This window comes from Oryzias latipes, chromosome 23 (genome assembly GCF_053564925.1).
Source record: "Oryzias latipes strain Hd-rR chromosome 23, Olatipes_Hd-rR_3.1".
NCBI lineage: Eukaryota > Metazoa > Chordata > Actinopteri > Beloniformes > Adrianichthyidae > Oryzias > Oryzias latipes.
This window is the reverse complement of record NC_136259.1, coordinates 13028612-13050812: the sequence shown is the minus strand read 5'-3', so window position 1 is coordinate 13050812 and position 22201 is coordinate 13028612. Positions and strand designations below refer to the sequence as shown.

General features: G+C 38.7%; 1 protein-coding gene and 2 long non-coding RNA genes across 3 annotated transcripts in view; 2 read left to right on the top strand and 1 right to left on the bottom strand.

Moving 5' to 3' along the window:
- Positions 1 to 22201, bottom strand: part of LOC111946917 (uncharacterized) — a 47892-nt gene that overhangs the window by 7554 nt on the left and 18137 nt on the right. The gene's annotated exons all lie outside the window — the stretch shown is intronic.
- Positions 8402 to 15685, top strand: LOC144989529 (uncharacterized). The gene is made up of 6 exons (XR_013653772.1): positions 8402 to 8541; positions 9686 to 9806; positions 14318 to 14480; positions 14695 to 14887; positions 14980 to 15057; positions 15608 to 15685. It is a non-coding gene; the product is annotated as an uncharacterized LOC144989529 (long non-coding RNA).
- Positions 16071 to 16627, top strand: LOC144989530 (uncharacterized). Its single transcript, XR_013653773.1, has 2 exons — positions 16071 to 16156; positions 16550 to 16627. It is a non-coding gene; the product is annotated as an uncharacterized LOC144989530 (long non-coding RNA).

The window sequence follows — 22201 nt, the reverse complement described above, 5'->3', positions numbered from 1 at the left end:
AGTAAGAACAAAAGGTCTACTGATTGTGACGACCTAGATATGACACTGATAAAAGACATAATTGACTATGTTATACATCCTTTAAGCTATTCTTTATTCTTTATCTTTCACACTCGGAGTCTTTCCAGACAAGATGAAAATTGGCAAGGTCTTACCACTCTACAAAAATGGAGATAAACATGTTTTTTCCAACTACAGGCCAATATCTCTGCTGTCCCAGTTCTCTAAAATACTAGAAAAAAGATATGTAGATAGACTAGACAGATTCCTGAATAAAGAAAATATTAAATGCAACAGTCAATATGGTTTTAGAGCAAAACATTCAACAACAATGGCACTAATGAAATATCAGAATCAATTGACAAAAAGAACCATCGCATTAGCATTTTTATAGACGTCAGAAAAGCATTTGACACAATAAATCACCAGGTTCTCCTTCAAAAACTTAGCAGGTACAGGATCAAAGGGGTGGCCCTAAAATCTAAAAGATCGACAACAATATGTACAAATAAACAACACCAAATCTAATTTATCTCATATCACCTGTGGTGTACCTCAAGGGTCAGTCCTCGGCCCAAACTATTTAATATCTATAAAAACGATTTAAACTCAATATCCCAAAAAATTGATTCCATTTTATTTGCAGACGACACAACCTTTTATTACACGGGAGACAATATTGAACATATGATAGAGGTGGTGCAGATTGAGTTAGGAAAAATTTAATCGTGGTTTGACGGAAATAAACTATCAATAAATAGTGACAATTCATATTATATGATATTTAGTAATAAAAATACAAATACAGTTAAATTAAACATAGATAATATTAATATCAGAAAAGTTAAAGAAGTAAATTTTTTAGGAGTTATTATAGACAAAAAGCCATCTTGGAAACCACAAATTAACAATGTCAAATCCAAAATAGCAAAAGCAATTGCTGTACTACACAAAGTAAAATGGTTCTCAGACAGTAGTTCATAATATATCTATTATATAATTCCTTGATTATGCCATACCTGAACTACTGTATAGAAATTTGGGGTACAACTTATAATAATAATAATAATAATAATAATAATAAACTTTATTTGTATAGCACCTTTCCAGATAAAAATCACAAAGTGCTTCACAGTACAACACGATAAAACAACAGTAAAACACAGTAAAAACACATGTTAAAAAGAAATTAAGAAAAAGCTATTTTAAAAAGATATGTTTTTAGCTGCTTTTTAAAAGAAAACACTGAGTCCACAGATCTGAGGCTGAGAGGAAGAGAGTTCCAGAGGGATGGGGCCACCGTGGCAAAGGCTCTGTCTCCTTTAGTCTTTAAACGGGTTCTCTTAACAGCCAGCAGACCCTGGTCACATGACCTCAGTGACCTGCTGGGAGTGTATGGCTGCACCAGGTCTTTTATGTAGACTGGTGCTTGGTCATTAAGAGCTCTGTATGTTAAGACCAGGATTTTAAAATGCACTCTGTAGTGAATGGGGAGCCAGTGCAGCTGCATTAACAACGGGGTGATGTGTGAGAACTTGGATGAATTGGTTAAAAGCCTAGCAGCAGCGTTCTGGACAATCTGGAGCCGTTCTAGAGATTTTTTACTTAAACATGTGAAGATGGAGTTGCAATAGTCGAGACGGGAGGATATAAAACTGTGAATGAGCATCTCCATCTCAGAACGGGACACAACTGGACTCAATTTTGCAATGTTTTTTAGATGATAAAAACAAGAGCGAACGAGTGACCCGACATGGGAGTCCAGGGATAAAACCGGGTCTAAAGTTACACCTAGGTTCCTGACAGAGGGCTTGATAAAAGAAGCAAGTGAGCCGAGCTCATGGATTATCTTGGGGAGACAACTGTCAGGAGCACAAACTAGGACCTCAGTTTTGGCTTCATTGAGTTGGAGAAAGTTGTGATTCATCCAGCTCTTAACTGAGTCCAGACACTTTTGTAAAGTCTGTATTTTAAAAACATCCTGGGGTTTAAAAGACACATAAAGCTGAATGTCGTCAGCATAAAAGTGATAAGAAATGTCATTAAAAGAACTTAAAATATGCTGTAAAGGCAGCAGATATAAAATAAACAATAAAGGTCCCAAAACTGAGCCTTGGGGCACACCAGAAGTGAGAGGAGCAGAAGAAGACTTAAACTTGGAGAAGACAACAGAGAAAGATCTGCCAGTCAAATATGATGAAAACCAGTTTAAGGCTGATCCGGAGACCCCAACCCAGTTTTTCAGCCTGTCCAAGAGGATGTTATGGTCCACAGTATAAAAACATATATTCATCCAATCTACATATTGCAATAAAAGCAATAAGAATTATTACAAAAAGTAATTATACGGACCTGTCTAATTCATTATTTATTAAATTAAAACTATTAAAACTTTTTGATCTTATAAACTTTAATATTTTGAAATGTATGTATAAAGTAAATATGAAATGCTTTCCTCCTAATTGAATGAAAAGATACATGAAAAAAAGTAAATTTAATCTAAAAGGACATGAGATATTTGTTGAACCAAAACACAGAATACTGCTAAAAGAACGATGTGTATCAATATATGGAGTTGATAAATGGAATAAATTAAGCATAGAAATTAAAAATGCTACAACGGTATCAAGTCTTAAAAACTACATTAAAACCAGTTTAATCAATTAAATAAATGAAAACTAAGACAAATAACAATTACTCATCCCTGAGGTACGGTGTTCATTTCACACTGGTTGATGTAATTATAAGATTTTGTTTTTTTTCTTTCCCAATCTTCTCTTATTGTATACTGAATCAGCCGAATGCTTGTGTGTCTGTATCTTTCTTTTTTTATTGATTGATTTATTGATTGTTAAAGGGCCAGACAAAATAAGTTTTTCCTGTTTCTGTCCCCTTTTCATTTTTTTTCCTTCTCTATCATGCTTGAGTTTACAACTTAAGTTTATATTATATGTTTTTATTAATGAATAAAAATTAAATAAAAAATAAAAATGGCATACCTTGCGAAAAATCATAATTGTAAAAATACAAATACCATTAATAAGGCAAGGCAAGGCAAGTTTATTTGTATAGCACAATTCGTACACAAAGTAATTCAAGGTGCTTCACAAAACAGAAAAATGCATTAAAATCACAATACATCATAGAAATAATCAACGTAAAATTTACTTTAAAAGAAAAGAAAAAATTTGAAAATTGATTTAAAAATAAAGGAAGGAGAGGAAAGAAAAGTGCAGATAGGACCTTTCAGTCATATGCACGGCTAAACAGAAATGTTTTAAGTCTAGATTTGAACATGAACACAGAAGAGGCCTGTCTTACGACTTCAGGGAGTCTGTTCCAGATTTTAGCTGCAGAATATTGAAACGCTGATTCCCCTTGTTTAGTTCTGACTCTGGGTATCAACAGGAGGCCGGCCCCTGAGGTCCTCAGAGTACGAGATGATTCATATGGCACTAACATGTCAGAGATGTACTTTGGTGCTCGGCCATGGAGAGACTTGTACACAAGCAGGGCTGCTTTGAAGTCTATTCTTTGAGGTACAGGGAACCAGTGCAGAGACCTGAGCACAGGACTAATGTGATCATACTTCCTGGTTCTGGTCAGGACTCGAGCAGCAGCATTCTGGATGTACTAAAGCTGTTTTACAGCTCGTTTGGAGAGGCCGGTGAGCAGGCTGTTACAGTAGTCTAACCTACTGGAGACAAATGCATGGATAAATATCTCCAGGTCTGGCTTTGACACTATGTTTTTGATTTTGGCAATGTTTTTCAGATGGTAAAATGCCGCTGATGTTACTGACTTGATATGACTGTTAAAGTTTAGGTCAGAGTCCATGATTACCCCTAGATTTCTGACTTGATTTGAGGGTTTAAGAGACAGAGAATGAAGGTAGCTGCTGACACTTTCTCTTTGTTTCTGTGGGCCAAAAATAATAACTTCGGTCTTGTTTGAGTTTAGCTGGGGAAAGTTGTTCTGCATCCACGCACTGATCTGTTGGAGTCAGTGGCTGAGTGTATCCACCGGCCCATATTCACCTGTTGTCAGTGACACATAGAGCTGAGTATCATCTGCATAGTTGTGATAAGATATGTTATTACTGTGTATTAACTGCCCTAGTGGCAGCATGTAGAGGTTGAACAGAAGGGGTCCCAGGATCGATCCCTGGGGCACACCACAAGTCAAGGCCATGTAGTCTGAGACACAACTCCCAATTTCAACAAAATATTTCCTGTCTTCTAGATAAGACTTGGGCCAACTTAGGGCAGATCCAGAGATGCCAACCCAGTCTTGGAGTCTGTGAAAAAGGATCCCATGATCAACAGTATCAAAGGCAGCACTCAGGTCTAACAGGATTAAGACAGAGACTTTGCCATCATCATTGTTCAGGCGGATGTCGTTGGTTACCTTGATAAGAGCAGTTTCTGTGCTATGATGGGGTCTAAAACCTGACTGTTAAACATCAAATGAATTGTTTAATAAGAGAAAATCAGTGAGCTGTTGGTAGACAACTTTTTCAAGGACTTTTCCTAAAAATGGCAGATTAGAGATAGGTCTGTAATTATTCAGTACAGTGGGATCAAGACCGCTTGTCTTCAGGAGAGGTTTAATGACTGCAGTTTTTAAGACCTCTGGAAATATTCCAGATTGAAGAGACATGTTAACTATTTGAATAATTGGTGGCAACACACTGTTCAGGACAGACTTTAGAAATCTAGTGGGTAACACATCAAGGCAGCATGTAGACGAGCTCAGACGGGTGATGGTCTCTTGGACAGTTTGGTCAGTGACAGGTACAAAGTGAGTCAGCTTAGAGTGAGTAGGTGGCCGTTGGATAGTTATATGTGTTGTGGAGTTGATGGCTTTTTTAATGCCCTGAACCTTGTCATTAAAAAATAAAGCAAACTCATTACATTTTGGTGTGCAAACCAGTTCTATTGGTAGCTGGGTTGGAGGGTTAGTTAATCTGTTTACTGTTCTGAACAGGACACGAGAGTTGCTGCTGCAACTTCCAATGATTTCAGAGAAGTACCTTTCCCTTGTTCTGCATAAGATCTGGTTGTAAGCGTACAACTCCCCCTTATACATTTCATAATGAACCTGGAGTTTTGACTTGCGCCACTTTCGCTAAGGTCTGCGGCACTGTTGTTTCTGTGCCCTGACTAGATCATCGTTCCTCCAGGGAGCTTTCTGTCTATGTTTTCTCAATTTAACCTTCATAGGGGCAATGGCATCCAGAACATTCAAGATGCTAGAAGTAACAGAAATCAGCATTTCATCAACATTGGCACCAGAGACTTTTCAGGGTCTATCATTTCTACAAACTGTGCCCTAGTGCTCTCATTTATTTGTCTCCTTTGGACAACTGCAGGGCCAGGCGGTGGTTTGGGAGCAACAGACAGGTCAAAGAATACACAGAAATGATCAGAGAGGGCAACATCAACCACACTGACGTTGTAAATATTAACCCCCTTTGTGATGAGCAGGTCCAGAGCGTACCCTCTGCTGTGGATGGGGCAACTCACATGGTGAATTAGATCAAAGGTTTCAAGGACAGCATTGAGCTCTTTTGCATTTCTGTCATTGACATTATCAACATAAACATTAAAATCACCTGTAATGACTAGACCATCAAAGTCTGTGCACACAACTGAGAGCATTTCAGTAAAATCATCAATGAAACTTTGGCTGTGCTGAGGAGGTTTGTACATGACTATGCAGAGTAAGGGAGGAGTTTGTTTTAACTCAATCTTAAAGGACACATACTCAAATGATGAAAACACACCAAATGATAGTCTGCGGGTTGCAATATTATCTCTAAACAGTGCAGAAACGCCTCCACGCCTTTTTATTTTCTCGTATTTCCGATTCATGTTTGTAGTTGGGGGGAGTTGATTCAACTAGAACTATGTTTCCTGTGTTTTTGTCAAGCCATGTTTCAGTTAATAACATAAAATCAAGATTAAAAGAAGAGATAAGATTATTGATTTAAAATGATTTGTTGCATAAAGATCTGACATTGAGTGCAGCAAGTTTGAGATTAGTTTCCTTGGGACTGGTCAAAACCTTCTTGCAGGGGATATGAACTAGATTTCTTTGATTGGACAGTCTAACTGCCCTTTTTTGCATTCTACATAGTGCAACTACAGGTATAGCACCAGAAGGAAGTTGTTCATCACAGGGCCCCAGTTTGACATAACCTTTCCTAGGACACTGGGGGCCCGTTTCATCCTAGCTCTGGGGATAGCACGTCTAGAGGTGCGCAGGAGAGGTTGAGTTGAGGGTAGTTTGGGTGATGGACCAGGAGGAGCGGGAGCTGGACGGGATTTGGGTGAACGACGGAGGGGGCGTGTTGGAGGGGCTTTGGATGAAGGACGTGTTGGAGGGACTTTGGGTGAAGGATAAGGAGGGGGCGCTGGAGGGGTAGGAGGAGAGCTCCTGTGTGGTGTGAGGCTCACAGGTGTTAGGGGAGCCATCTTAATTCCTGACTTAATCAGGCTATCAAAATGGCTAGGTAGGGCCATGGGTGAAAGTGGGGGGGACGAAAAGGAAAGTGAGTCTTCACTGGGAGTAAATGTAGCAGGCGGCGCCCACAGCTGGTCAGATGTTGGTATTTCTGGAGCCAAATCTGGTGGTTGTTGTTGTGGTTCTGCAGTTGGGTCCTTAGCTGGCGGTGGTTGTTGTGATGCTGGTGCAGCTGAGTCCTTAGATGGAGGTGGTTGTGGTGCTGGTGCTGCTGGATCCAAGTCATTGACCGGTGCTGGTGGAGGTAATTGTTGTTGCTGTTGTGCTGTGGTTCCTGGGACACTGGCTCGGTCCTTCCTTACTGCCTTGGCCTCTATGCCCCAGAGCGTGGAGGAGGTTCTTCACTAACTCTCTTGCTCCACCTCTGTTCAGGTGTGGGCCTCTTCCCATGAATAGGTCCTTTCGTTTCCAGAATGTATTGAAGTTCTCAATGTAATGGAATCCTCTGGAAGCACACTCTCTGGAGAGCCAATTGTTCAGCTGAAACAGATGGCTAAACTTGAGTGACACCCCATCGATGTTAGGAAGAGATCCACTGATGAATGCTTCAACCTCTACTTTGTCAATACAAGCATAAATGTGCTTAACTTGCTTAATGTTTTGATACAAATATTGGATACGCTTTAAAAGTGAACACATTTTGTAAAGGATTTTTAAAAAATTCCCATAATTTTCAATGAGGCTAGTAAATTAGCATAAATTGACTAAATTTTAAAAACCGTAAAAATTACGAATAACATAAGTACAAGCATAAATGTCTTTAACTTACTGAGTGTTTTGATACCAAAGGGTTTAAAAGGAAACACCGTTTTTAAAGGTTTTTAAAAAGAAAATCCTATTCATTTTCTAGGGAGCTACAATTGGTGTAAATTGTGTAATATCGTAAAGACCGTAAGGTTTTACCAATACCAAAAGACTAAGCATCCTTCTCCTGAGCGTGCTGAACATTTTGATACCAGGATTGCATAAATTGCTAAAAGTGTGCTCAAGATTTTATGTAAAAAAAATACAGAAAAAGATATAAAGAACAATACTAAAGGTAAACAGGGTCACTATTGTGCGAATGCTTTGAAGCATTCACACAATGAAGAATTCAGACCAGCTCCTCCAAGCTAAGGGAATTGGTAATTTTCAATGCCAACCCTGGTTGTGACAAAATAAATAAATACAAATAAAAAACTTTTTTTTAAAACATTTTTTATTTATGTATTTATTTATTTTTGCCCATTGTATTTTGGTTGGCATGCCCAGTATTTCACTTTGAATTTGTTTAGTATTTAGTATAAAAAAATTGTCAGTCATAATCAGTAAATCAGTGCTTCTCAAATAGTACTTTAATACAGGCACTTTAAACTTCTTTTCTGCTTAAGACTAGAACAGGGTTTCTGTGTGACAAAATAAAGTTAATATGATTTGAAATTTGAAAAAGGATTCATTTTTCTTTTTTCTTTTGTTAATGTTAAAAGATACAATTTTAAGTATACTTACACAATTTTTATAGATATTTACCTAATATATATATTGTCACTGCACGAGTGTGTGGGGGGGTGGGGGTTAGGTGGGCGCGAAACATTTTCTTTTTCCTAGGGGGGGCCTGGCAAAAAATAATTGAGAAGCAACTTGAAGAACTGTTTGGGAGCTGAAAGAGAGGGGTCATTTTAGGGAGTGGATAAAAAAAGCCAGTTGTCTATAAAAAGCTGAATTTTTCATCAATACATAACATCATCATTTAGTCTGGCCTTCCATTGGCCAGAAGGCCACCCGTCAAAATTGCAGTCGTGGGAGTTTTAAAGCTTGCAGACTTCTGGGAGACCTGATGGTTCACTAAAGATTCACACTCCACAGCAGTAGGGGGCAGTAGCGGACGTTTGCGCTGGTTGGTACGCACGTGTACGCCTCATCTGATCTGATCAAGAACTTTCGGCTAACGATCCTCGAGCGGAATAATTTCTTCTGCAGCCAGATTCTCTAGCGGAAAGGAATTAATGCAAAACGTATCACCTGACTGTGGACCAGGTAAGAACCATCATTTTAAGTAATGTGTGTTTCTTTTCACTTTCGCGTACTTTCGCCGCCTCTCTTTCGAACTAGCTCGTCCGCTTTTCATTGCGCTCGACCGCCGGCTTACATCTTTGCATTGACTTTCGTTTTGTGGTGTGAATTGCTTTGGTTTAATGTCGTATCACCTGACTGTGGACCAGGTAAGAAACATCCTTTCAAGTAATGTTTGTTGTTTTTCACTTTCGCGGACTTTCGCCGCCTCTCTTTCGAACTAGCTTGTCCGCTTTTCATTGCTGCAGCCAGGACCGCCGGCTTACATCTTTGCATTGACTTTCGTTTTGTGATGTTACCGAATGGCTTTGGTTTAATGTGTACCTTTTAAAAACCATTAAATTCATCAAGTGCTCTTTAAATAGTGCGGTTTTCTGTGTTCGGTGTTCATCTGTATGACTGGGGTTTTAACTTTTAGGTAAATACTGAGGTTCTTGTCAACTAGCTAATATCAATAATGATTGATTGGTATATTTCAAGCGTAAAAAATACAGGACAAAACACAATTATTTCAAACTCATCACAGAAACAATTAAATGCATTGATTAGAAAAAAATAAAACACACTTATGTCACATATGGTTCATTCATTTTTTGTGATAATTAACTAAAGTTAGTAGAGTTTGATTGCTTGAAAAGGAGTGGGAAGAAGCAAACTTATAAAATCCCACGCCTACTTAATTACTTAATTTACTGTTTTGCATAATTATGTAATCCGGTCAGTGCAACCTTTATGGCATGATTGTCTTTACAGGACTTTGTGGTGCTGGTTAGACATCCCTAAAATAAGTGTCTCACGGTGACTCTTGTCCCAATAGCAGTCGCTTAAGCCATTAAGGTTTTTAAGAAAAAGCTCAAAACTAATCTTTTTAGCGTAGCTTTTACTTGGTTCTTACATGCCCACATGATTTTATTGTATATTTTACTTGCGGGATGTGCATGTTGCTGGATTTTGATGTTTTTATGTATTTGTTTGTTTTTATTTTATTTATTTATGAATGCTTTTTCGTATTACTGTTATTTATGTTACTGTGGAAAGCACTTTGAGATGCTTGAAAGCAGGAAAAGCACTATATAAATAAATCTGAATTAACACATAGTCTTTGCAGGAGATGGCAGCACAGAGGCCACAGAGGGCTAGAAGAAATCCCAGACAAGATGCTTTGTATTATTGCTCCTTGGGTGAAGATAAGGAAGGATTTGATATTAGATACATTGATTCATTTAAAGGTGAGCCACTGAAGTATTTATGCAATTTTTATTCAATGTTTGAAATCAACATGAAAAACACATAATTTAGGTTCTTCTGTCATAGAGCATTATTTGCAGTATGTGATATTGATCCCAAATCAGATCCTCAATTAAGTTTTATCTAGATTATTTTTGGCATGGTCATTGTGTATTAGTTAAGTGTTTCATTTATATTGCGCAACCTAATTCACACACACTCCCAAAAAAAATCTACAATCAGAAAACTGAATTAAATAGACTATTCAGTTCCCACTATACAGGGCTCCAGACTAACTTTTTTTCACTAGGAGCACTGTGGCCCCCAACTAAAATTTTAGGGGCACAACCAGAAAATTTAGGGGGCATACCTTAAATCAACATTCTAACCAAATCTACTAATCTCCACTGTATTACGAATAAATACTTTAATAATAGATGCCGAAATTACAATGCGCTGTTTCAAATTCATTGTCACATTTTATTCTGCACTTTTAAAGATGCAACAAGCTAAACTGACAGCACCATCGCTGTCATGACAGTACAAATAGCAAACAAAATACCATAAATTTAGAATAAAAAAGTTTTTAGCAGCAAAGTGATTACCGTAGTAACCTTTTAGTCATTTCACAGTTTCAAACAATACTTAAATGTATGTACACATTAGAGGATGGAAATTCATGTTGGCGACACCAAATAGACTTTATCAGCGAATTTAGAGCAAGGAAGTGAAGACTTTAACCACTTCTGATTGGTCAGACTGATGACATGTGATTAAGATCCCAAGAATGATTGGTGGAAACAGTTAAAGGGGCGGAACTTTTCCTGACACAGCTGAAGCTGGGGCTAAATCGTGGTATTGTCATTCTTATCAAAATGTATTTAATAGAATCAAATAAACACAAAGAAAAAAGTATTTTACGATCTTTCATATTCCTAACTACTCAGTGTTTTATCAGGGCCTGTAGGGATGAACAAAGAACTGAAATCCTGGAGATGGAAAATGTTGTTAAATCAGTTAATGAGGGCAATTTACCACGGCACACTTGACCATCTCCCACGGCACACTAGTGTGCCGCGGCACACTGGTTGAAAAACACTGCATTATGGGACATGTGTCCTGATGGGTTTTTTGTAGTTCACTGATCAATTAAAATAATTTAAAATACCAACTGATTAAAAAAAGGCTACATACATTACAAAACATTAAAATAATTATAAAAGGTGCAATATCACAGATCATATTTAGGGGGAGAAGCATATTAAAACTAAATTAACTAAAGACAAATAATTTCAAGAAATATGACACCAGGAATCATCACTTTCTCCATCGTCTGACGTCACCTGAATAACAGCAGAGTTCTGACCTGCAGACAACTTGACCTCAACTTTCACCGCAGCTGATATCAGCTGAAGAAGGATATGGATCTGAATCTAATGTCTGCAGACATAACATCGAAGAGAACTATAAACTCTGTTTTGAACCCAGGAGATCAGCTGTTATCAGTAAAAGAAGAAATGCCAACCTTGGACAATTCGACAGTTTATGGACCCTTTTTATTTTTCCCCAACAGTATTACTTTATTATAAAAAAAAATATATATATATATATATATAAAAAGAGTAAAACAAATGATTAATCACTTTTGAAAATTTTTAAATTGATTGACTTTTGATGATATTACTTCACTAGCTCCTAAAATTGATAAATTGATTCAAAAATCTTTCCTAATGTAGCATAACTTTGCACATGTTTTTAACTTTTGATACTTGATGAAATTTTGCCATGAAAATTCCTGAAACAGTGTTGTCTATTTTACTGGTATAGTATTATTTTTTAAAGCATATGAATGACTTTTAAAAGTAACATAATTTGCATATATTTCAGATGCTGCATTTGCCATGTTAATTTCTAAAATAGTTATTTTTGACGTAGTACTTAAGTAATTCATCTTTGGCATGTGCTTTATTGATACCTTATGATTCTTAATTCTGTCTGATAAAACCTAGGAACCGGATATTGATAAATCATGTAATAAAATGGTTATAGTATAACGGGGTGGAATTATATAAGTTCGCTTCCTTCCACTCCCTTTCAAGCAATATTTATTAATTATGTCTAATTATCCTAAGTTTGATTAGTTACTGTATGAATGTATAACTGATGATTATATTGCTTCTGTGTATAACTTCTATTTGATTGCTTGAAATAAACCATTTCAAATAAAAAAAAATCAAATCAAATCAAAATTGAATGTTAAGGACAACTCCTAATTCCTGTTGTCCTTCAGTCTTGCTGCAGCTTTGCCCTCATGTCCCCCCCCCCCCCCCCCCCCCAGGGCACTGGTTCATCTTAAACACGTCTATTGTTGCACTTTCCCCGCCGGTTTTTTAAATCATGTTGTCGCTCACACGTGTTTAATGCTAGAGCCCCGTTAGCTGTCACGCATGAACGTGTGGGACATTTATTCTCCTCAGCTGACCATCTCCCGCGGGAGTGGTGTGCTGCCGTAACAGCCGTGCATGATGAGAGCCGTGGTTTGCTTTGCGAGTTAGAGACCCCTGCTGTAGACTGGCACTGGTACACTAGCCGCAGGTCAGAAGAACGAATCAATAGTTTGCTTGCTCATAGCTCAGACGCACATATCAGGTTGTGATGATATTTGTCTCTGTTTCCTTCCCACAGATGTTAACGCGCACTCGATTATCTCTAGGCCCCTCCCCCTCCACGCATTTTAGCCACTTACAGTAACTTTCCCTATTCTTCTCACACGCATTGCAGGGGTTGACATAGCCCAGAAATTTGCACTGGCCCACAGGGCCAGTAGTTTTTGAAACTTACTGGCCCTGCCTGAAAGTTACTGGCCCGACACCGCGCATAGCGGGACCCGCCGCTCCGCAGGTGCTTGCAACTTTAGGGGGGTCCGGGGGCATGCCCCCCCGGAAACTTTTAATATGGTACAATTTGGTGCATTCTGGTGACATCACTTATTTCTACACTTTTCAATGACTGAAAATAGACCATATCAAACTTAAATCTGCTCTAGTCTGTTTCAGATGTTTTGAAGAGAGCACTGCAGTGTAGTAGGTAACACTAGTTCAGAAGTTTTCATGGTGCTTCTAACGGCAAATATCGCAATAAATCATAAACCTTAAATGTGTTAAAACAATCTAATGGCAGCTTGAACCATTTAACGAATCAAATAAATCCCTTAATGCATTTGACCAATCGGATGGACGCCTTCACATTGTTGACCAATCAGATGGAGCACCGTTATGTTAGATGTTTGTAACCTATGTCAACGTGGGTCATTTGGAGTATAATTTTTAAACTGGGAATGGTTATTTGGTTATTTTGCTGTTTGTTTATATACCGCAAATTATATCGTTATCGCAATTTTAATCTTTGATATCGCATATCGCGAGTTTTCCTCATATTGTGCAGGTCTGAGATCATTCAGCTAACTAGAAATACTTACTGCTTACAGTGTTGTACAGAAAAACAAAATTAAGTAGTTTAACATTCTACTGCATTTGAGTCTGAGATTCCGGTATTTGGAGTTGCCTTTGATTCTTTGACATTCAGCTTAAAGCTTAGTGCATACAGTTTCATCTTCAATGCATTCATTAAATATCTTGCTGTCCATACTACTAATTATACCCACTACTCCATCAAACATATTCCTATCTATTCCTGCCATGTCTTCCACATCTCTGACATGCTTCAGTCTCTCTTCAGTGACGGTGTCGGATTTATAATCAAATGTAATAATAACCCACTGGCTTGTGCCTTCGTTGTTGCTGTTTAACATTGTTTTGTATTGAATTGTTACATTCAATAAAGTTTGAAAAAAAAAAGTAGTGAGCGCGTGCCGCGTGGTGCTCGGCAGTGAAAGCCGCGCGCGCGCAGGCGGGAGAGAAGGAGAAGTGATCAAAGGTTTCCCATAGAAACCCTTGAAGTCTGAACACAGGACTAGCAGAAAAACTACATTATGAAGACGAGGTAAATCTACACGTTTTCGCAAAATTTACTTTATTGAAAAAGGTGAAGAATATATAAACCGTTAGATATTTTAGTGGCCCGAGCGGACAAGTGAAAAGTAAAGTCTTGTGGTCCGCACTGCTCGAAAAACAGGACCGGGCCAGCGGACAAATGGCTATGTCGAGCCCTGCATTGGCCGCCTCAGGCATCCCTCAATGACACTCGAGTGTGCGCTCGCATGTGCTCCAGTCTCATGAGTATTCGCGCGAGTGTGTCTGTCCGTCCGTCTGTCCGTCCTCGCGTCTCATTGATTATTTCATTGATGATTGATGTGCCCCTTCCACGTTTAATGTATACAAAATACGGAGGGCGGGGGAGGCAAATTTACTGGTGGCACATGTGCGACTGGGTGTAAAATTCAGTCGCACACTCTCAAATTTTGGTCGCAGTCTGGAGCCCTGCTCTATGATAACTTTGCATTGTTTCTTTTTTTATTACTCTCCTTTCTTTGTGATGTGTTTGTTACTTGTAGGTCGAGGTGTGTTCAGCTCCCGGCCCTTTCAAAAGGGAGATTTCCTTCTTGAATACAGAGGACAGCTCATATCAAAAAAGGAACAAGAAAGCAGACTGAAAGTTTACCATGACGCCCTGAAGGTTTTTATGTTTGATTTCCAGTTCAATGGAAAGTTGTTATGGTATGTATCTTCTTTTTTAATGGTAATGTCATCTCTACTCTCTTACTGGTAAAAAGTAGTTTTAGTGATGAAATACAGTCTAAGACAAGGTTATACATTTGTAATGTTCCATGGAAGTTTTAGGTTGTAGCAGGAATGTTATTTCGTCTTAAATACTCAATGTGCTCAATAACTTCCCTATGTAGCATAACTTATTGTCTGCTTCATATTTTAGTATTGATGCTGCTAGAGAGGACGGGTCACTTGGAAGACTAATAAATGATGATGAAGTGAGCCCAAACAGCAAAATGACCATTACCAGAGTGAATGGAGAACCCCATCTCTGTTTATTTGCAATCAAGGATATTGGTCCTGGAGAAGAAATCACCTATAATTATGGTGACTCCGAATGGCCATGGAGAATCAAGGTATCTGTAAAGTTATTGTTATGCTTTAAAATAATGTATAATTCTATATTTAAATTAAAGAATATGATTTACTCTTCATCCTTTCATCTCAGAAATCCAAAGAAAAGCCAAGTCAATCAGCAGAAGAGAATCCATCAACTTCCAGGTCCTCTCCAGACGACACATCGCAGGTAAATTTCAGTATAAATATCTATTTAGCAATTGTAGAAACATTTAGGTATTAAAATATTGAGTAGTATGAAGGTACATGGATCACTGGTAACATCGACCATAAAGGATGCCTGTATTTGATAAAAATTCCTTGGTGGTAGGCAGGCGCCTGTGTTTGGCAGCGGAGCCGCCACCAGTGTGTGAATGTGTGTGTGACTGGGTGAATGGGTCTGTGACTGTAAAGCACTTTGTCCTTGTAGGAAGAAAGGCGCTATACAAGTATACGCCATATACCATTTACCATTTACTTTAGAAGCATGAACAGGACAAAGCAGGTTGTCCCATTAAGCGCTCATACACACGTGTCCTGTGTAATACTCAACTGGACAGGTTCTGACATTAGCGGGACATAGTGTTAAAACTAGTATACTGGAATTGAAGTTGTCCTAATGATCACTCTTACACACATGTCCTGTGTAATACTCAACTGGACAGGTCCAGGTTTTAGCAGGACTATTTGCTCAGTGTTTAAGCAAAGAATCTAATTCAGCCTCCATCCTTTCATCTCAGAAATCCAAAGAAAAGCCAAGTCAATCAGCAGAAGAGAATCCACCCACTTCCAGGTCCTATCCAGACGACACACCGCAGGTAAATTTCAGTTTAAATACCTATTTAGTAATTGTAGAAACATTTAGGCATGTTAATATTGAGTAGTATGAAGGTACATGGATCACTGGTAACATCTACAGTAAAGGATGCCTGTATTTGATACAAATTCCTTTAGAAGCATGAACAGGACAAAGCAGGTTGTCCCATTAAGCGCTCATACACACGTGTCCTGTGTAATACTCAACTGGACAGGTTCTGACATTAGCGGGACATAGTGTTAAAACTAGTATACTGGAATTGAAGTTGTCCTAATGATCACTCTTACACACATGTCCTGTGTAATACTCAACTGGACAGGTCCAGGTTTTAGCAGGACTATTTGCTCAGTGTTTAAGCAAAGAATCTAATTCAGCCTCCATCCTTTCATCTCAGAAATCCAAAGAAAAGCCAAGTCAATCAGCAGAAGAGAATCCACCCACTTCCAGGTTCTATCCAGACGACACACCGCAGGTAAATTTCAGTTTAAATACCTATTTAGTAATTGTAGAAACATTTAGGCATGTTAATATTGAGTAGTATGAAGGTACATGGATCACTGGTAACATCTACAGTAAAGGATGCCTGTATTTGATACAAATTCCTTTAGAAGCATGAACAGGACAAAGCAGGTTGTCCCATTAAGCGCTCATACACACGTGTCCTGTGTAATACTCAACTGGACAGGTTCTGACATTAGCAGGACATAGTGTTAAAACTAGTATACTGGAATTGAAGTTGTCCTAATGATCACTCTTACACACATGTCCTGTGTAATACTCAACTGGACAGGTCCAGGTTTTAGCAGGACTATTTGCTCAGTGTTTAAGCAAAGAATCTAATTCAGCCTCCATCCTTTCATCTCAGAAATCCAAAGAAAAGCCAAGTCAATCAGCAGAAGAGAATCCACCCACTTCCAGGTCCTATCCAGACGACACACCGCAGGTAAATTTCAGTTTAAATACCTATTTAGTAATTGTAGAAACATTTAGGCATGTTAATATTGAGTAGTATGAAGGTACATGGATCACTGGTAACATCTACAGTAAAGGATGCCTGTATTTGATACAAATTCCTTTAGAAGCATGAACAGGACAAAGCAGGTTGTCCCATTAAGCGCTCATACACACGTGTCCTGTGTAATACTCAACTGGACAGGTTCTGACATTAGCGGGACATAGTGTTAAAACTAGTATACTGGAATTGAAGTTGTCCTAATGATCACTCTTACACACATGTCCTGTGTAATACTCAACTGGACAGGTCCAGGTTTTAGCAGGACTATTTGCTCAGTGTTTAAGCAAAGAATCTAATTCAGCCTCCATCCTTTCATCTCAGAAATCCAAAGAAAAGCCAAGTCAATCAGCAGAAGAGAATCCACCCACTTCCAGGTTCTATCCAGACGACACACCGCAGGTAAATTTCAGTTTAAATACCTATTTAGTAATTGTAGAAACATTTAGGCATGTTAATATTGAGTAGTATGAAGGTACATGGATCACTGGTAACATCTACAGTAAAGGATGCCTGTATTTGATACAAATTCCTTTAGAAGCATGAACAGGACAAAGCAGGTTGTCCCATTAAGCGCTCATACACACGTGTCCTGTGTAATACTCAACTGGACAGGTTCTGACATTAGCAGGACATAGTGTTAAAACTAGTATACTGGAATTGAAGTTGTCCTAATGATCACTCTTACACACATGTCCTGTGTAATACTCAACTGGACAGGTCCAGGTTTTAGCAGGACTATTTGCTCAGTGTTTAAGCAAAGAATCTAATTCAGCCTCCATCCTTTCATCTCAGAAATCCAAAGAAAAGCCAAGTCAATCAGCAGAAGAGAATCCACCCACTTCCAGGTCCTATCCAGACGACACACCGCAGGTAAATTTCAGTTTAAATACCTATTTAGTAATTGTAGAAACATTTAGGCATGTTAATATTGAGTAGTATGAAGGTACATGGATCACTGGTAACATCTACAGAAAAGGATGCCTGTATTTGATACAAATTCCTTTAGAAGCATGAACAGGACAAAGCAGGTTGTCCCATTAAGCGCTCATACACACGTGTCCTGTGTAATACTCAACTGGACAGGTTCTGACATTAGCAGGACATAGTGTTAAATCTAGTATACTGGAATTGAAGTTGTCTTAATGATCACTCTTACACACATGTCCTGTGTAATACTCAACTGGACAGGTCCAGGTTTTAGCAGGACTATGTGCTCAGTGTTTAAGCAAAGAATCTAATTCAGCCTCCATCCTTTCATCTCAGAAATCCAAAGAAAAGCCAAGTCAATCAGCAGAAGAGAATCCACCCACTTCCGGGTCCTATCCAGACGACACACCGCAGGTAAATTTCAGTTTAAATACCTATTTAGTAATTGTAGAAACATTTAGGCATGTTAATATTGAGTAGTATGAAGGTACATGGATCACTGGTAACATCTACAGTAAAGGATGCCTGTATTTGATACAAATTCCTTTAGAAGAATGAACAGGACAAAGCAGGTTGTCCCATTAAGCGCTCATACACACGTGTCCTGTGTAATACTCAACTGGACAGGTTCTGACATTAGCTGGACATAGTGTTAAAACTAGTATACTGGAAGTGAAGTTGTCCTAATGATCACTCTTACACACATGTCCTGTGTAATACTCAACTGGACAGGTCCAGGTTTTAGCAGGACTATGTGCTCAGTGTTTAAGCAAAGAATCTAATTCAGCCTCCATCCTTTCATCTCAGAAATCCAAAGAAAAGCCAAGTCAATCAGCAGAAGAGAATCCACCCACTTCCGGGTCCTATCCAGACGACACACCGCAGGTAAATTTCAGTTTAAATACCTATTTAGTAATTGTAGAAACATTTAGGCATGTTAATATTGAGTAGTATGAAGGTACATGGATCACTGGTAACATCTACAGAAAAGGATGCCTGTATTTGATACAAATTCCTTTAGAAGCATGAACAGGACAAAGCAGGTTGTCCCATTAAGCGCTCATACACACGTGTCCTGTGTAATACTCAACTGGACAGGTTCTGACATTAGCAGGACATAGTGTTAAAACTAGTATACTGGAATTGAAGTTGTCTTAATGATCACTCTTACACACATGTCCTGTGTAATACTCAACTGGACAGGTCCAGGTTTTAGCAGGACTATGTGCTCAGTGTTTAAGCAAAGAATCTAATTCAGCCTCCATCCTTTCATCTCAGAAATCCAAAGAAAAGCCAAGTCAATCAGCAGAAGAGAATCCACCCACTTCCGGGTCCTATCCAGACGACACACCGCAGGTAAATTTCAGTTTAAATACCTATTTAGTAATTGTAGAAACATTTAGGCATGTTAATATTGAGTAGTATGAAGGTACATGGATCACTGGTAACATCTACAGTAAAGGATGCCTGTATTTGATACAAATTCCTTTAGAAGAATGAACAGGACAAAGCAGGTTGTCCCATTAAGCGCTCATACACACGTGTCCTGTGTAATACTCAACTGGACAGGTTCTGACATTAGCTGGACATAGTGTTAAAACTAGTATACTGGAAGTGAAGTTGTCCTAATGATCACTCTTACACACATGTCCTGTGTAATACTCAACTGGACAGGTCCAGGTTTTAGCAGGACTATGTGCTCAGTGTTTAAGCAAAGAATCTAATTCAGCCTCCATCCTTTCATCTCAGAAATCCAAAGAAAAGCCAAGTCAATCAGCAGAAGAGAATCCACCCACTTCCGGGTCCTATCCAGACGACACACCGCAGGTAAATTTCAGTTTAAATACCTATTTAGTAATTGTAGAAACATTTAGGCATGTTAATATTGAGTAGTATGAAGGTACATGGATCACTGGTAACATCTACAGAAAAGGATGCCTGTATTTGATACAAATTCCTTTAGAAGCATGAACAGGACAAAGCAGGTTGTCCCATTAAGCGCTCATACACACGTGTCCTGTGTAATACTCAACTGGACAGGTTCTGACATTAGCTGGACATAGTGTTAAAACTAGTATACTGGAAGTGAAGTTGTCCTAATGATCACTCTTACACACATGTCCTGTGTAATACTCAACTGGACAGGTCCAGGTTTTAGCAGGACTATGTGCTCAGTGTTTAAGCAAAGAATCTAATTCAGCCTCCATCCTTTCATCTCAGAAATCCAAAGAAAAGCCAAGTCAATCAGCAGAAGAGAATCCACCCACTTCCGGGTCCTATCCAGACGACACACCGCAGGTAAATTTCAGTTTAAATACCTATTTAGTAATTGTAGAAACATTTAGGCATGTTAATATTGAGTAGTATGAAGGTACATGGATCACTGGTAACATCTACAGTAAAGGATGCCTGTATTTGATACAAATTCCTTTAGAAGAATGAACAGGACAAAGCAGGTTGTCCCATTAAGCGCTCATACACACGTGTCCTGTGTAATACTCAACTGGACAGGTTCTGACATTAGCTGGACATAGTGTTAAAACTAGTATACTGGAAGTGAAGTTGTCCTAATGATCACTCTTACACACATGTCCTGTGTAATACTCAACTGGACAGGTCCAGGTTTTAGCAGGACTATGTGCTCAGTGTTTAAGCAAAGAATCTAATTCAGCCTCCATCCTTTCATCTCAGAAATCCAAAGAAAAGCCAAGTCAATCAGCAGAAGAGAATCCACCCACTTCCGGGTCCTATCCAGACGACACACCGCAGGTAAATTTCAGTTTAAATACCTATTTAGTAATTGTAGAAACATTTAGGCATGTTAATATTGAGTAGTATGAAGGTACATGGATCACTGGTAACATCTACAGTAAAGGATGCCTGTATTTGATACAAATTCCTTTAGAAGAATGAACAGGACAAAGCAGGTTGTCCCATTAAGCGCTCATACACACGTGTCCTGTGTAATACTCAACTGGACAGGTTCTGACATTAGCTGGACATAGTGTTAAAACTAGTATACTGGAAGTGAAGTTGTCCTAATGATCACTCTTACACACATGTCCTGTGTAATACTCAACTGGACAGGTCCAGGTTTTAGCAGGACTATTTGCTCAGTGTTTAAGCAAAGAATCTAATTCAGCCTCCATCCTTTCATCTCAGAAATCCAAAGAAAAGCCAAGTCAATCAGCAGAAGAGAATCCACCCACTTCCGGGTCCTATCCAGACGACACACCGCAGGTAAATTTCAGTTTAAATACCTATTTAGTAATTGTAGAAACATTTAGGCATTTAAATATTGAGTAGTATGAAGGTACATGGATCACTGGTAACATCTACAGTAAATGATGCCTGTATTTGATACAAATTCCTTTAGAAGCATGAACAGGACAAAGCAGGTTGTCCCATTAAGCGCTCATACACACGTGTCCTGTGTAATACTCAACTGGACAGGTTCTGACATTAGCAGGACATAGTGTTAAAACTAGTATACTGGAATTGAAGTTGTCTTAATGATCACTCTTACACACATGTCCTGTGTAATACTCAACTGGACAGGTCCAGGTTTTAGCAGGACTATGTGCTCAGTGTTTAAGCAAAGAATCTAATTCAGCCTCCATCCTTTCATCTCAGAAATCCAAAGAAAAGCCAAGTCAATCAGCAGAAGAGAATCCACCCACTTCCGGGTCCTATCCAGACGACACACCGCAGGTAAATTTCAGTTTAAATACCTATTTAGTAATTGTAGAAACATTTAGGCATTTAAATATTGAGTAGTATGAAGGTACATGGATCACTGGTAACATCTACAGTAAAGGATGCCTGTATTTGATACAAATTCCTTTAGAAGCATGAACAGGACAAAGCAGGTTGTCCCATTAAGCGCTCATACACACGTGTCCTGTGTAATACTCAACTGGACAGGTTCTGACATTAGCTGGACATAGTGTTAAAACTAGTATACTGGAAGTGAAGTTGTCCTAATGATCACTCTTACACACATGTCCTGTGTAATACTCAACTGGACAGGTCCAGGTTTTAGCAGGACTATTTGCTCAGTGTTTAAGCAAAGAATCTAATTCAGCCTCCATCCTTTCATCTCAGAAATCCAAAGAAAAGCCAAGTCAATCAGCAGAAGAGAATCCACCCACTTCCGGGTCCTATCCAGACGACACACCGCAGGTAAATTTCAGTTTAAATACCTATTTAGTAATTGTAGAAACATTTAGGCATTTAAATATTGAGTAGTATGAAGGTACATGGATCACTGGTAACATCTACAGTAAATGATGCCTGTATTTGATACAAATTCCTTTAGAAGCATGAACAGGACAAAGCAGGTTGTCCCATTAAGCGCTCATACACACGTGTCCTGTGTAATACTCAACTGGACAGGTTCTGACATTAGCAGGACATAGTGTTAAAACTAGTATACTGGAATTGAAGTTGTCTTAATGATCACTCTTACACACATGTCCTGTGTAATACTCAACTGGACAGGTCCAGGTTTTAGCAGGACTATGTGCTCAGTGTTTAAGCAAAGAATCTAATTCAGCCTCCATCCTTTCATCTCAG